This window comes from Bactrocera tryoni, chromosome 4 (genome assembly GCF_016617805.1).
Source record: "Bactrocera tryoni isolate S06 chromosome 4, CSIRO_BtryS06_freeze2, whole genome shotgun sequence".
Taxonomy (NCBI): domain Eukaryota; kingdom Metazoa; phylum Arthropoda; class Insecta; order Diptera; family Tephritidae; genus Bactrocera; species Bactrocera tryoni.
Genome location: NC_052502.1, coordinates 69,551,052 through 69,567,297, shown reverse-complemented (window position 1 = coordinate 69,567,297; position 16,246 = coordinate 69,551,052).

Below are 16,246 nucleotides of genomic sequence, written 5' to 3'. Positions count from 1 at the left end.
AAAAAATTTATTAATTTGAAAAAGTTTCCAACCAACTTTTTTTAATGTTTTAGTTAAATTTTATATGTTAATAAAATTTCCAATAATAATTTTTTTTTCCAAATTATAAAAAAAATTAAATTATTTAAAAAAAAATATCAAAAAAAATGTATTCAAAAAATTTAAATTTTCTACAAAAGTTTTATAAATTTTTTCAGTTCGAAATTTTAATAAAAATTTTTATTAGCTTTATATTTGAAAGATATTTATATTTCAAAGAATTTTCTAATAAAAAAATTTGTTTTTAGTTATGAAAATTTTCAACAAAAGTTTAAATTACAACTTTAAAAAATTTACAAAAAAACATAAACTTCACTACTAAAATTTTATAAATTTTATCATTACTAAAATGTTAAAAAAAATATGTAAGAAATTTTAAAATACATTTCATTTTTTCATGTTTTCAATTGCAATATAAAAACAAAGAAAAAGAAATTTTACAGAAAAATATTTTCAAATTTTATAACAGAAAAACATTAAAACCCTGAAAGTATTTGTATATAATATGTGCGTGTACAGGTAAATATGTATGTAAATAATTGCGTGGTGGTTGTAAAAATTACAAACTTTAAGCATTTTATTATTTTATTTTTCAAGCAACATTTTAAAAATTTCAGATTTTTTCAAAAATTTCAAAAATGTTTAAAGTTTTTTTCAAAATTATTCAAAAATTGTTCCAAAAACTTAAAAAATTATTTTTAAAGACTGTTCAAAAAATGTTAAAAAAAATAAAAATTTTAATGTTTTTTCAAGCAAAATTTTAAAAAATTGTCCAAAAACTTCAAATTGCTTCAAAATTTTTTGAAAATAGTTTTAAAAATTATTTCAAAAAAGATTTCAAAATTGCTTAACGTTTTTTTTCAAAATTATTCAAAAGTTCCAAAAATTTAAAAAATTATTTCTAAAGATTGTTTAAAAAATGTAAAAAAATTTAAAAAAATTTAATGTTTTTTCAAGCAACATTTTAAACATTTGTCCAAAAACTTTTAAAATTGTTTCAAAATTTTTTAAAAATAGTTTTAAAAATTATTTCTAAAATTGTGTAGATTTTTTCAAAAATTGTTTGAAATTTTCTTTAAACATAATTTCAAACTTTTTCTAAAAATGTAAAATTTTTCTTCTTAAATTTTAAAAATTGTTTCCAAAATTTTTAAATTTTAAAAATTTAACAATTTTTTATGTTTTATTTATATTCAAAAACTAAAAATTTTAATTCAATATTTTTTTATTATTTAAACAAAAAACTTTGCAAAATATTTTTGTCATAAAGCCATAAAACTAAAGATTTTAACATTTGTCGAACAAAAAAAGTATTTTTTTTTTTTCAAATTTATACCAAAAATTTGTAAACCCATTATTTCTTTTTATTTAATTTATGTTATTATACATACATATGTATGTATGTAATCAAATTTTGGTTTTCAAATATTTTCATGTCACAAAATTTTATAATTTCTGATTTAAATTTTTCATTTTAAAATGTTCACTTTATTAACTCTCTTTCTGTGTTTCTTTTTTGGTTTTTTAATATTTTTTCTTTTTCTAATTCTTAGCTCCAGTTTTACTTTTCTTTTTCAAATATTATTTTTTCAAAAACTTATCATTGCAGATTTTTAAGATTTTATTCTCAGCGAAAATTTTCCTTTTTTTTTAATTTCTTTAGCACTTTTCTGTGGTTTATGATTTTCTACTAAAACTTTATTTTTCTTTTCAAAATTCTTAGTGAAATTTCATTTTTCAGCTTGGTGTTTGGCGATTAATTTTTGTTAACACTTTCATTTCAGATTTATAATTTTCAGCACAAAATTTTCATATTTTTTCATTATTTTTCTTTTATTTTTCTTTTATTTTTTATTATTACCATTTTTTACTTTTACTTTTTTATTATTAACCTTTCTTTTCAGATTTCTCTCAGCTCAAAATTTTCATATTTTTTATTTTTTCATTATTTTTCTTTTATTTTTTATTATTACTATTTTTTACTTTTACTTTTTTATTATTAACCTTTCTTTTCAGATTTCTTATGTTTAACAACATTTTTTTAGCTTTTCCAAATTTTTTATAAAAATTTTACTTTTTATACGAATTTTTTAACTTTCTTTAAATCCATCTCCCATTTTTTTCTATAATCTATTTCTTCTACAATTTCAGAAATATAATTTGACTACTATGTTATTGTCACGTATTTCAATATTTTTTAAAAACTGCTTCCACTTTTGCTTTTTCGAACTTCTAAGCCAAATTTCACTCAATTATTTCAGTTTGATGATTTTCGTTTATTTTTTATTTTTTGAAATTTTAAATTTCTTCACTTTTTTATTTTAATTTTATAGTTAATTTATTTTTAGTTAATATAATTATAAAACTTTTCGTTCAACTTAAATATTTTTTGTATATTGTTCTTAGTTTCTTAACAAAATTTCATCTTCACATTTACAATATTAGGTATTGAATTATTTTTTAATTAAATTTAATATTTTTTTTATTTTATTGATATTTTTTTATAATTTTTATTTTTCGATTTTTAAAAAAATTTTTTAATTATTACTTCAACTTTCAAATCCGCTACAAAACAATTTCTCCAAATTTAAGTATTGTTTTTTCTTGTTATTTTTTTTTTTGTATTAAATATTTTTATCATTTAAATTTTTTTTACTTTATTAATTGATTTTTTTTTTTTATTGTTTACATTTTATTTATTTTTAATCTTACTTCCAGTTTGCCATCATAAAATTATTTAATTTTGTTTTAATTTTTTTTAAATTTCTCAATTTTTTCTTTTTTTGTTTAAAGTTTTTTTATTTTTGTTTTTAGTTTTTCAAAAATTTTTTATTTTTGTTTTTAATTAATTTTTTTTTAATTTTTACTTCAAGTTGCCCTCATAAAATGATTTAATTTTGTATTATTTTTTTTTTAATTTTCTCAATTTTTACTTGTCACTTTTTTTGTTTTCTAAATGTTTTTTTCACTTACTTTTTTTTGTTTAAAATTTTTTTATTTTTGTTTTTAGTTTTTCAAAAATTTTTTATTTTTGTTTTTAATTTATTTTTTTTTAATTCTTACTTCAAGTTGCCCTCATAAAATGATTTAATTTTGTATTATTTTTTTTTAAATTTTCTCAATTTTTACTTGTCACTTTTTTGTTCTCTAAATGTTTTTTCACTTACTTTTTTTTGTTTAAAATTTTTTATTTTTGTTTTTAATTTTTTAAATTTTTTTTTTTTTTAATTTTTTTATTTTTTTTTAATTTTTAAATCTTTTATTTTTAATTTTTTTAATTTTATTTTTTTAATTTTCTTTATTTTATTTTTTTTAATTTTGTGATAACTTTCCATTCTTCTTTAAATTTAAGTACTATATTTTATTGTTATTTTTGTTTATTTTTAATATTCTCAGTTTTTATTTCACTTATTTTCAACATATTTTCTATTAATTTAATTTTTTCCTTTAATTAAAATTGTTTAATGTTTTAATTTATTTATTTTCTACATATTTATTTTTTTATTTAATTTTTTTTACATTAATTAATTAAATTTAAAATTTTTTTTAAATTTTTTTTAAATTTTTTTTAAATTTTTTTTTAATATTTATAAATTTTTCATTGCATTCTTTTATTATTTACTTACATTGTTTTAAATTATTTTTTTATTACAAAATTTTAATTTCTATTTTTTTCTTGTATTTAATATTACTTTTATACTTTTGGTAGTGAATTAACAACAAATTTTCTACTCAGTAAAATATAAAAATATTACAAAGTTGTGACATTTGACCATAAAATATTTTGCAGTTATTTACATACATTCACACATACAAAAGTTTTACCGCAAATCCCTTCAAACACTATATCTCAGTGTAACTGTAAACATATGTAGGCTTAGAATTATAAAAAGTAGTTTTTTTCTATTTTTTCTTTTTAACATAAAAAAAGAAAGTTTCACGCTTCTTACATTTCTATGTCCAGCACACGCACACATAAACGCCCATGTAAATGCAAGCGCGCTGTTTATTATCAAAGCATACATACATACATAAATCGATATTAAATCGATAACATATCGTAGCTCTCTGCTCAGTCAGTAGCGGTGTTGTCTCGCTTTTCTTACTCAAGTCAAGTCAAGTCAAAAGGAGAAGACATACTTACAAATACGTATACATACATATATTATATAAATAAATACATGCGCATGCATGAGTATTTATTAAATATTTTAAAAAGTAAAAAAATGTGTTGTTATTTTCCAATTTGGAAAATTGTATCCCATAAATACTCAACTCTTGAATGACTGTATATTTAACACAGAGCGACACTTTGGTCTAGGAATCTTCTCAGGTTTTCTGCAGTGTCATCAAAGTCTCTGAATCAACAGAGTTTCAAGCTTTGACTGCGAATATCGAACTCCTCGAATTTATGTGTATCTTTTAGAAAGCGCGCTTCTAGTTTTTTTTTTTTTTAACTTTACAATGAAAAATGGACTTATGTCAGTGCTGAGTCTCCTGAGGTGGTTAGTTTGTCCCATCGGATGTAATGATCCCAATTTCAATGAGCCTGTTAAGCCGTACATCAATGGACACTGGACTTAGATTAGAGCTCAGTCTTCTGAAGTTGCCAACTCTATCGCATCAGATATCTCAGTAGCTCAGATTTTAATAAACGAGCCGCAAAAATATGAGAACTTGGCTTAAGCCAGAGCTGAACTACTTGTAGGAGGTAACTGGGATGCTCGGATCACAGTAGCTTACATTTGATGAACGAGTCGCCATTGGTAGAAAGTGTCAAAGCTGTTCAACTGGCTAACTTTCAACTTCCGATCTCGTTGATCTAAGAGTTTTCTGAAAAACGAGGGGACGGGCAGTGCGAGAATCAACGGTATCGCTGATAAATAAGTTTAAGTCATCCTATGGTCACGAGGAAAACGAATGCAGGTAAATGTTTGATCTTACCATCCTTTTCTGAATTCTACAGGTACGCATATTCAATTAAGAGCTCGGTATTCAGTATACAGCCTGGATGCCGTTCCTCTTTTGTGCAGGAGGACAAAGACGAGCACTCTTAATAGATGCAACTACTGACGCTGATTCCAAATGGATCGCCGACCAGTCCGCTGGGCCTAATAAAGACTACCTAACCTATAAATTTAAAGCAGAATTTAGTCCTCTGGATTTTGTCTACCTTTCAGTGAACTCTTCTTCGCAGTCTAAATATCACAAAGAACTTCAATAAGCTAAATTGCAAGTATCCGTTGAGCATTCCGTTAAACTCAGTGTCATGCAACATCAGAGATTCCAGTTGGATTTGCAGAATATTTTACTTTCCGAGGAACGTAAATGATTGTGACCGCGGTTCGAAGAAGCAAGAATCCATTATGGGTTTGTTTTCATAGATCCCGCAAATCATTGCTGCTTAAATAGTTTGAGGTAAGGCACTGACCGGTAATCTGACTTAAAATAGATAGTTTTGAGCCTCTGAAGCTGTCTAAGAAACGAATACTGAACTGATAGGTATCTTGCAACCAAAGTTATCGGGGTATTTTAAGGACGAATAATAAAAGTTCGTCAAGCAAACTGGAAAGAATATAATATCGTCATTGAAACTGTTGAATATGAGCTTATGTGACTTATAGCATCCATAATACAGTCTTCGGATAAATTATGTCATACCGAGTATATGATATACAAGGTGATATGTATGTTGTAAAACCATAAGTTATATTTTTCCAAGGAAACTGATCAATATTACCAGATATACTTCTGTCTGTATGTGCTTCGGAGCTTTAAGCTTTCTAAAAGTTCTATTTTTCCAAGGAAACTGATCAATATTACCAGATATACTTCTGTCTGTATGTGCTTTGGAGCTTTAAGCTTTCGAAAACAAGTGGCCGTAGGATAAAACTTCCGGTGGACAGTGAGGAGTATTACACCGATACATAAATAGCTACATCGTAGACTAAACTGTTTGAAACTTAGGGTGAAAAAGCTTCTGATGGTAAGCGATCTGCTACAAGAGTTGGACTTCAGGGATTTGACTATTATCTGTTCTCTAAATATTTTTGTAGGTCAATACACTTAAGATAGCTCTTTGGAGTATTGGTATATGTACACTTCATAAGCCGAGTTTCTTTCCTAAAAAGTTTATTCGAAAGCTTCGTTAATGTATTTTAATGACAAACTCTGCAGAAAAAATTCCAGCAAAGCAACAACAATATTGAAGGTAGGTTTGCACTTTCGTATACATACACCTTATATATTTATGTAGATATGTATGTAGTATATATGTATGTAGGTACGTGTGCGTCTGAATTATTTTATAGCACATCGTAGATAATAAAAGCTAATACAAAACAACAAAGCTTTATACACACACATACACGCGCCATTAAACGCAACAATTGGCGAACGTGAAGTTAGCTAAACAAATTCGTGCTTTCATATTGTCTAAATACATACTATGTACATACTTACATACATATAGCATATTTGTTTATTAAGAGTTGTCTTTATTATATTATTGTGAGCTTATAGCCCAAGCTATAATGTATTAACAACGTGTATTAAATGAACGATGAAGCGATTCTGCGCGCCTAATTAACAAATACGAAAAATAAATGTAGACTATCAAGCTCATAGTTGCACATACATATGTACATACATATGTATGTTTGTTTGTTTGTTTAGATAGATCTATTAAAGCTGTTCGCCTGCTATTTCGAAGATAATCTACGACAAGTGTTTATTTGAACGTTTCATACATTTTAAATAAAGGTGATTTCAGCGCACAGATACAGTTATACATACATATGTACATAATATATATGTATGTACATACAAACTTATATATACTGCTCAAGTGGCGAAAATTATCGATGAAAACTGAAAGCATGGAGTAGTTAAAGATGTATAAATTTTACTTAGGCATACATTCTCTTAGCAATGTGTTCATTTGCATTTTCGGGATTTCCATAAAACATTTCGGGATCCCGAAAAAATTCGGGATTTTTTTTTTATTTTTGCATTTAATCGGTTATTAAAAAATGAAAATACAAAAAAATTTAAAATATATTAATTATATGCCTAAATTACCAACAATACAAATTAAAGTAGGGTATTACTGTACTTTCATACAAGCGACATGTGGCGCATAGTAAATCTAGAAACAAAACTACGTTTGAAAATAGAAATACTTATTCTTTTTGGATAGAACTATATCGAAACATTTTTAAAATAAAATATTTCGGTATTCGGTTTAAAAATTTCGGGATCCCGAAAATTTTCGTTGTTTTACATGTGTCACATGGATTTTGTGATACAAATTTTTGGTTGATTATTTTATATATTTTATAACAAGAACTTTGTTTATTAAAACTATTTCGGGACTAAGTCATCATACTTTCGGGATCCCGAAAATTTTTATAACTTTTTTGTATGAAATATATTTTGTAACAAAAGTTTTGCTGATTAAAACTATTTCGGGATTTAGTTGAAGAATTTCGGGATCCCGAAGTTTTTCGATAATTTTTTTCTCATGTATTTTGTAACAATAACTTTGCTTATTAAAACTATTTCGGGATTTAGTCATAATACTTTCGGGATCCCGAAAATTTTCGTAATGTATTTTTGTGTTGAAAGTATTTTCTAACAAAAGATTTAGTCATAATACTTTCGGGATCCCGACGTTTTTCGGGAATTTTTTTATCTCAGGTATTTTGTGATAAAAGCTTTTGTTTGCTTATTAGAACGTATTTGTCATCGAGTACAGTGACCCACCTGCCCTGAGTTCTGAAAATTGGACTAGTGTGCAAATGAATACACGCTTACATCATTTTATGGATCCCGAAATATTTTTATTTTTAAACCTACATATTTCTGTGATTAAATTAAAAAAAAAAGAATTGAAATAAAAATTGCACATTGCTATGTAGGTGTGTACATATACATACATACATATATGTATGTACATATGTAAATATGTTTGTATGTATAATGTTGCCTTGGAAATAAACCCTTGCTTTGAAACCCGAAAACTAAACATAAAAACGGTATTCGAAAAATCGAAAATTGGTGTTGTAAAGTTTCTCCAGTAGCAGTAACACACACATACTCTCATACAAACTCTCCTGCCTTTCGTATTCGAAACATGCACCCACCAGAGAACTTAAAACATATGTTTTAAGTTCTCTGCACCCACAAGCGGACGGCTTTCACGGACGGAATCGATTTCGTTATGCGATTTAAAATCGATTTCAATACCACATTTGTAACAGGCAAACAGAGCAAACAGCCCAACGATGGAGTATTTCGCCGATGATGGTTTATGTCGCAAGCAGCGGAGCGGGTACGAAAATTGCATAAGGGTGTATGTGTCAATGTATGTGTGCATGTATACATTGATTTGCATAGCTTTCATATCAGGCGAATATAGCGGAGTTGTGCACCCGGCGAAGTTGCTGCTAGCTTATATAAGTGTCTATACATACATATGGTATATGTGTGCATGTGTGTGTAGATGTCAAAAGCAGTTGGTGTCAGCTTCCCTCATAGCATGCTGGTGCTTTCTTTGTAGAATGTTTTAACAATTGGAGGTATAGCAATTAGAATAAAGGAGGTTTGAGGGGTGGCTGAGAGGAAGATGACTTTATTTGGTTGTGTCCAAAATTTGCGCGGGAAAACTTTTCACCCAAAATGAAGTTTTTGTAGTGGAGTTGCTAAAATTGTTTTGTTAGTGAGTGTAGAGAGAAGAGTTGAAAAATAGAGCGTAACAAGAGCAGGGTTGTTATAAATGTAGCAGCAATTGATTTAAAATATGCCGTTACTTGTATAAAAAGACTACGCAGCGCTTTTTAAATTTAAAAGTTTAGCAAAAATTAAAAATGTGGTATTTGAATAAATTTGCGGAAATGATTATCACGAGCTTATAATTTTGAACAAAATTTAATTCAAAAAATAATAATATCTTATGAAAAAAAATAAAATACTGCCACTTGCTCAGAATTCATACAAAAAAATTGCTTAACAAGTTTGTAATAAAAGAAGAAAAAATAAATATTTTTTAAAAAAGTAAAATATTTTTTTTAAACATTTAAAAGTATTAAAAATATTTTCATTTAAATTTTTTTTAATAAATTTTTATTTGGTTTATAATAAAATTAGTAAAAGTAAATATTAAAAAAAAGAAAAATATTTTTTTAAAACATTTTAAACATTTAAAAATAAAAAAATATTTTTTAATCAAAATTTTGGAAAAAAACAAATAAAAAAAAATTGCTTAAGAGGTTTTTAATAAAAGGAAAACAAGAAATTATTACAATAAAATTTTTAAATAAAAATTTATCTTTTGAAAAAAAAAACCAAAAAATTTTCTCAAGAAGTTTGTAATAAAAGAAGAAAAAGTAAATAATTTTTTTAAACGTTTAAAAATAATAACACATTTTTATTTTTTTAATACATTTTTTTAAATGTTTAAAAATAATAAAAATGATTTTATTTAAAATTTTTTTAATAAGTTTTTATATAAAATATTTTTATAATTTTTAAGCGTTTAAAAAATATTTACTTCTTCTTTTATTACAAACCTCTTAAGCAATTTTTTTTCTCTTATTACAAATTTTTAAGCAATTTTTTAAATAATAATATTTTTAAATACAAATACAATTTTGTTAAATTAAAATCTGTTAATTAGATTTAATTAGAATATATCGCTACCTGCATAAAAAAGTAATAACAAATAAATAATAAATATCTATTAATAGTATAAAATATAATGATTTTTTTAAAGATAGGCGACAAAAAATTTAAAATTTATTTAATTAAAAAAAAACAAGTATACAATAAATAAAATAATTGGAAGTAATATGATAAAAATTATTAACTTTTTTTGTCTACTAAAAAATTAAAAAAAAAATTCAAACAAAAAATTATAAAAAATATGGTTTTAAACTGCACCATATAGCATAAAAAATGTTTAATTTAAACAAATTTTAATAAAATAAATTATGTTAAACAAAAAAATTCGAAAAAGGAAATAAAAGTAAAAAAAAATATGTAAATAAAACCTAAAAATAAATTTTTATAATTAAAAAAAAAGTTAAAAAATAAAAAAATAGTTAAGGAATAAATAAAATAATTGGAAATAATAACAATAAGAATTAAGTACTATTTATTATAATTTTTTATTTTTTACTACCTTTTTCAAACTTAACCCTACAACCCACGCGCACACGCGATATTCGCCGTTGAGGTGTTGTTACGCTCATCATCAGTGGAGTAGTAGTAGTGGTCTCAGTGGTAGCTCTCACAATGTGTTTTACGCTCTCAGTATCTCACTCAAATTGCAATGTTTACAATTTTTTCATAACAACACAAGAGTCAATGAACTTGAAATGTGCGCACACACCAACAAAGCAAAGAAATCAAAACATGTGTATGGGTGTAAATATATATGCGCGTATATATGTTTGTATATAAAACTGTCAGTGGCGATGTAAATTTGTTTAGCGGTTGGTTGTGTGAGAAGAGAAGAGTATGGCAGCTTGTAAGAGTGTTAAAGTGAAGTAAAATTTAAAACTAAAGTAATGTAACAAGAGCGTTGTGTTAAGAGAAAACTATTGAGAGAGCGTATTTCTGACAGTTCTTTGGCGCTAATTAGAAATTATTGAAGTATTTGCACGAAATTGGTTGCTAAAGAATTTTTTTCAAGAAATATTTCCGCACAAAGGTTTTAATTAATTTTTAACTTACTGATAGTAGTGTTGTTATTGTACGTTGAAATTTTAACAAAATTGCCTCTTTTCAAATGATTATTTATACTACTAAAGAATTTCTTTACCCTCAGTGTTTGCGGCACCGGTGCACCGAAAGCTGACAGCTCAAGGCCTTTGGATGGCGAGAAAGCAAGCTGTGAACCCAAATGTTATCAGATAACCTACAAATGTAGAGTTCAGCACAGCTTTCAAAGTGTTTTGTTAAATTTTTGTCCGCAAGACGCACTGGATCCTAAAAACAATATGACTGCATAAGGTAAGCTTCAGTTCTGCAGTATCTATTTTACATACTTACATATGCTAGTGTAACAATTTAAGAAAATTTATAAGCGAGGTACGCTTTATTTTAGACCTGTAGCATTTATAACTGGAGACAATATTTTTGTGTTCAAAATGATCGACAATATTGAATTTCAGCTCGATAATTATATAACTTTAAAAACTATATCACAAAAATGAAAGTTTAATATGGAAAACATCTTGAACTAATGTCATTAATATATGCATACAGTAATGTAGTGGTCGAAAATGTCGATATTTGCATCCGATGTGGCTGGTTCTATAAGGTGTACTGCTTAGAAATACCTTCAAATGATATTTTTGCTCTTTTTAAAGCTTTAAATTAAATTACTCCAAGAAGTTAATGAATATACTGACTCAGTTTCAGAGATAAAGATTTGTTTTAGAGAGATTGGCTCTTGGTATCCCAGAAAACTGCATATGTATAAGTCTATGCGAGCATAATTAGCGTCACCTTTGACTCCTAAAGTGACATTTTCAAGATTCCGGATGCCATGTACATACATACATAACCTCCGGGCACTGGAACTACAAAAAATATTTTTACCGAAATACGAAACTGTTCTAATAATCTAAATAGAGAATGGAGCTGGCCTTCTCAAAAATGGTGATAAACTTTGTCATTCAATTGGACACTGACTGTCTTAAGGGCGAAATAATTCAAGGCGTCAAAACTGAGCTTTTTCATGTAATACATACATATGTACTTGTTTTGTGTGTACTTTAAAGAGATTGTGGGTAAAATTGTACGTAAGAGCTCTGGTCACTGTTCTTCGGTGGTACTCTGAGTAGATCATTTGCTTTTTGTAAAATAATAACTTAAATTTCTTCAAGAATTTGGAACAACTTAATATCGCTCACGATATCTGATTGACAATTACATTGTTGGTTTCGTTATTTCAATAGTACAGCGAACGCAAAGGCGGTTAGAGACTATCAACCTTTAAATTATAACTTTTTTAATATCGGTAGACATTATGATAATATCTTCTACTTAATGATCTCAAATATCTTCCACACTCTTTAGAAATCTTAAAAAAAGCTATTAAATTCAGAATCTCTGCATTCATCTGATAAGACAGTTGCATTAGAACACTTTATCTAATCTTTCTACGATCAGAAATTCATAAAAAGCGTAAATGCTGAGAGAGTATAATAAAGGGTGATCCATTTCTTTGGGATTTATTTTTTGAAGATGATCTTGATGGGATTGTCTGACTCTCCATGGTCTTCGTGTACACTCTCATCTTTTTCCTATATGGTCTCACTAATCTTTAGAGTCTTACGATCTATTTTTTTGACTTAGAGCGCTTGGTTCTACAGTCGGTTTTTAAGGAATCTCTTAAATACATTCATTTTTTACTATATATTCTTCACAGTGGTTTTATATAAATTCTAAGCGCATCATATTAGTAGGTTCGACTTATGAAATTATGGTTAGACTCAAGCATAAAACAACCCTAAATTTCTTTATGAAGAATACCGCGTTAGAATATGATAGTGTAACAATATGTATACGTGGTCCTTTATGAAGCCATATGAAAGAAGAACTCCTGTGTTCGAACTTATAAATTTGCAAAAGTGTTTAAGTCTTGACCTCCCAAACGCGGGACAGTCAAGAAGAAAATATTGAGTTGTTTCCACTCAGCTTCTGCAAATGGCGTCTGGTACGATGGGCGTCAATAGAGCAATGGCCTGTTAAAAGACCCACAACTAGGGAAAGGCTAGCCTTACTGAGGACATAGAGATCACTAGATCTCCAGCGATCGATCTTGGGCGTTATGTTTGATTGTTAAATTTTCAAGGTCATGTACTATACTTTTGAAACAAAATACAGTGATAGGACTTCAGGCGATTCTTAAAAGAGATAAGCAGGTTTTAATGGATGATCTGGATTGAAAATGACAGTGTAACATATTGGCTATTTGTAGAAAAATGCTGAACTCAATCGGTAGTTTTGTTGGGTCAGAAGGCGTATATAGAAATGAGATAAGTGAGTTTTCGACCAGCGACTGCTCTGACGTTTATCGATGATTGATAACTGCTGATGTAATTGATATCTGCTTCTGAACTCAAGCTAACTCTTTTTTTAGCTAAATTCTGAGTACTATAAGTGACTAAACTCAAGCTAGTACCATTTAATCATGGTATAATATATTAAAAATTTTTTTCACGAAAAGGAGGCGCGTTTAGGGCGATTATCTCCGGTCTACACCTTGCGGTATCTTTTTTCATTGAGAAGGGACGTATCGAGGGAACTTTAAGGGAATTTGCACCGGTCTATACCTTGCAATGACATTTCTGACATGCGGTTCGGACCAAAGTCTATGTATATCCTTCTTAAATTAAATATCGCTTACTACTAATGGTAGAAAACTGTCCACTATTTTTTTAATTTCTTGCTAGCTTGATGCCAATTCGATTTTCTGAAAAGTAAATATGTTACCATGATATCTATATATACTCGTATACATATATGTACATATATGTATATATAGGGCTACATATAAGAGTATATATGTATATATGTATGTATGTATACATAACACATAATTGTCAGTTTTTATATTCATAGCAATAAGCCACATTGCCACAATTTGTTGCTGTGTAGACAGAACGAAAGGTTTATTCACCCACAGTTTCTGAGTTGCTAGAAAAAAAATCATGCCGAATGCGGAATTTCAGCAAAGTGACAGTTTCCACACCAACCGATTGCAAAAATTTGTTGCGAAATTTTAAACTAGATAAATGAAATTTGACTATGGTAAGCGTTAAATTTTTTGCTTGTCACAGCGAAGTTGAATGGACTTTGGATTTACTTCATCATACAGCTATGATTGTGCATTCATATGTACATATGTATGGTTGTATATATATTCTTATATGTATAGTATGTATATGATTATTGAAGTGTGTAAGTGTCATATTCAACAACCGTTATGATACAGATAATGAAAGTTAAAAATAAAAATTCCATGTATATGTTATATCTATATACATTCTGACAAAAAATTACCCGGAAATTCTAGATAAAACGCAAAATATTTTTATTAAAATTTAAATTACAATTTCGGTGTACTTTTTTGTCACATTCAATAAATTTAAAACAACTCTTTGAAATATTTTAAGAATTTTTAATATAATTTAAATGAAAATTTCTACTACGAACCATATCTTTTATAAGTCCTCCATCTAACTCAAAACGTTGAATAAGCTTGTGCTTTTAAAGTCTATGGGAACTTTCGAACACAATTGGTTTACTAAACCCGTTCTCTAATTTTGAACTGAAATCTTAAATTAGATACATCGTAAGGTCAGCTTCCATAGTCAAAAAACTTACTCTTTATCATGTAGCTTTTAAAGTCTATATGGACTGTCGAACGCAGTTCCACCATGGCAAGTTCAGCTTCCAAAGTCAAACCATAAATTACGTCGAAGAGTTCATCTAGCTGAGCCGTTTCTTTCTTAACAACCATGCTGACGTTCTTCTATTTTGCCATAGCCGTCTTCATAATTTGCACGATACCCTTGGATTTTTTAGGGATTTCTTTTCTTCCCATCTCATTTGAGTAAGGTTCACTTGTTTCGGTGTGTTTTGAGGTCCCTCTGTGATGGCAACTGGGGTAATTCCCTTCTCTTTGTTTTGTGGGTGGTGCTTGTGTGATCGGAGTTTCCTTTGCGGCTATCTTTTCTCCAGTTTTGTCGGGATCTATGTATTCTACCACTACTACGGAAGATGGTCCCGTATTCCTCGTCTTGACCATCTTTATTTTGTTGCTCTTTCTGTTGTTCTTTCTGTTAGGGTTTTTGTTGTTGTTGCGGTGTGTTAATTTTTGTTCTAGTGGGTCTCCACTTCAAGCTGCTACATATCTCCGCACGTTGCAACAGTTGCCTTTTATGAACCCCGTGGTTATCTAAGCAAGAGACACAGCAAGGTTGATGGATGATTCTTATGGGAGCTTATGTTCAGAGCCAGATACGGGCACGTTTCAGGAGCTCGTCTCAACTGAACCTGTACGGCTAAAAAATTAAGGCAACGTGCATTGAACGTATTAGGGTTTCAATGAGATTAAAACTCATCCATTAAACATTAAGACAACGTGCATTGAATGTATTAGGGTTTCAATGAGACGGAGGTGAAAACAGTATTAGCCTTCCAGCCATTTCGGTAAGATGTCACACTTACCTACTGAGGTGATAGAATACTGCCCTCACCAGACCTTTGTCAAACTAATCCGTTCCGGGTTTCCAGTACACCATAATCGGAATCTTATTGGCCTCGCCCAGAGTTTTCGTCGACGTCAATGTATGTTTGGTATTGATCGCTCTTTGTTCCCTCGTCGCTTTGTGCTCAGGTTCTTCCTCGATGCAACCCCGGTTGGGGTTGTGAACGCTTATTTAAAGGCCGCTTCTGTTCGGCTCTTCGTCTTAGGTTCATTGGGCGAATGAGGCGTTTTGAGCCAAGCCCTTCTCTCCTGCATCTCTTAGTCGTGGGCTGAGTCTTATTATTCGTAAACAACCTACTTAGCATAGGCTGTCCACTATCCGCGGGCTGTGACCCCGGTAGTAGCCTGAACTCTGCCTTACCATTTCTTTCTTATTCTCCTTTTCCTATCCTTTTTCTAAGAACCAGCATTTTCATATACATATAGTCTCCCAGAATGAAGCTTACACACTTCATTACAACGTGTTTTGAGTATTTGGGCAACTCTCCTTAGCTCGCTGATTTTCCAAAATAGCTATAGGACTATGCTTATATAACTGAATTTCATAAAATAATTACAATTTTCATGCGCCTCGCATACACTCCAGCTCTTCAAGCCTCCTTCTCTGCATATGCTTTCCGAAATTACTTTATTTAATCATATGAAAGTAGAGCAAAGCATAAATGAGGAGAGGGCAATGAACTGCCAACCAACCAACCACCACCGAAAAAAACCAAAAACCAAAGGCCAAAAAGCCAAAAAAGAGGCAAAAAGGCAAAGAAATTCAAGTTCATCATTAAAAAAATGCGCTCAACGCCACACAAAAGCAACAACAAAGGTGCAGAGGAAAACCAACAAGCAAAGAAAAAAGTGACGAAACGAATTTCAAGTTCAAGTTCAAAGCACGAAATAGTGTAAATATGGGTATAGTTAAACAATACGAAT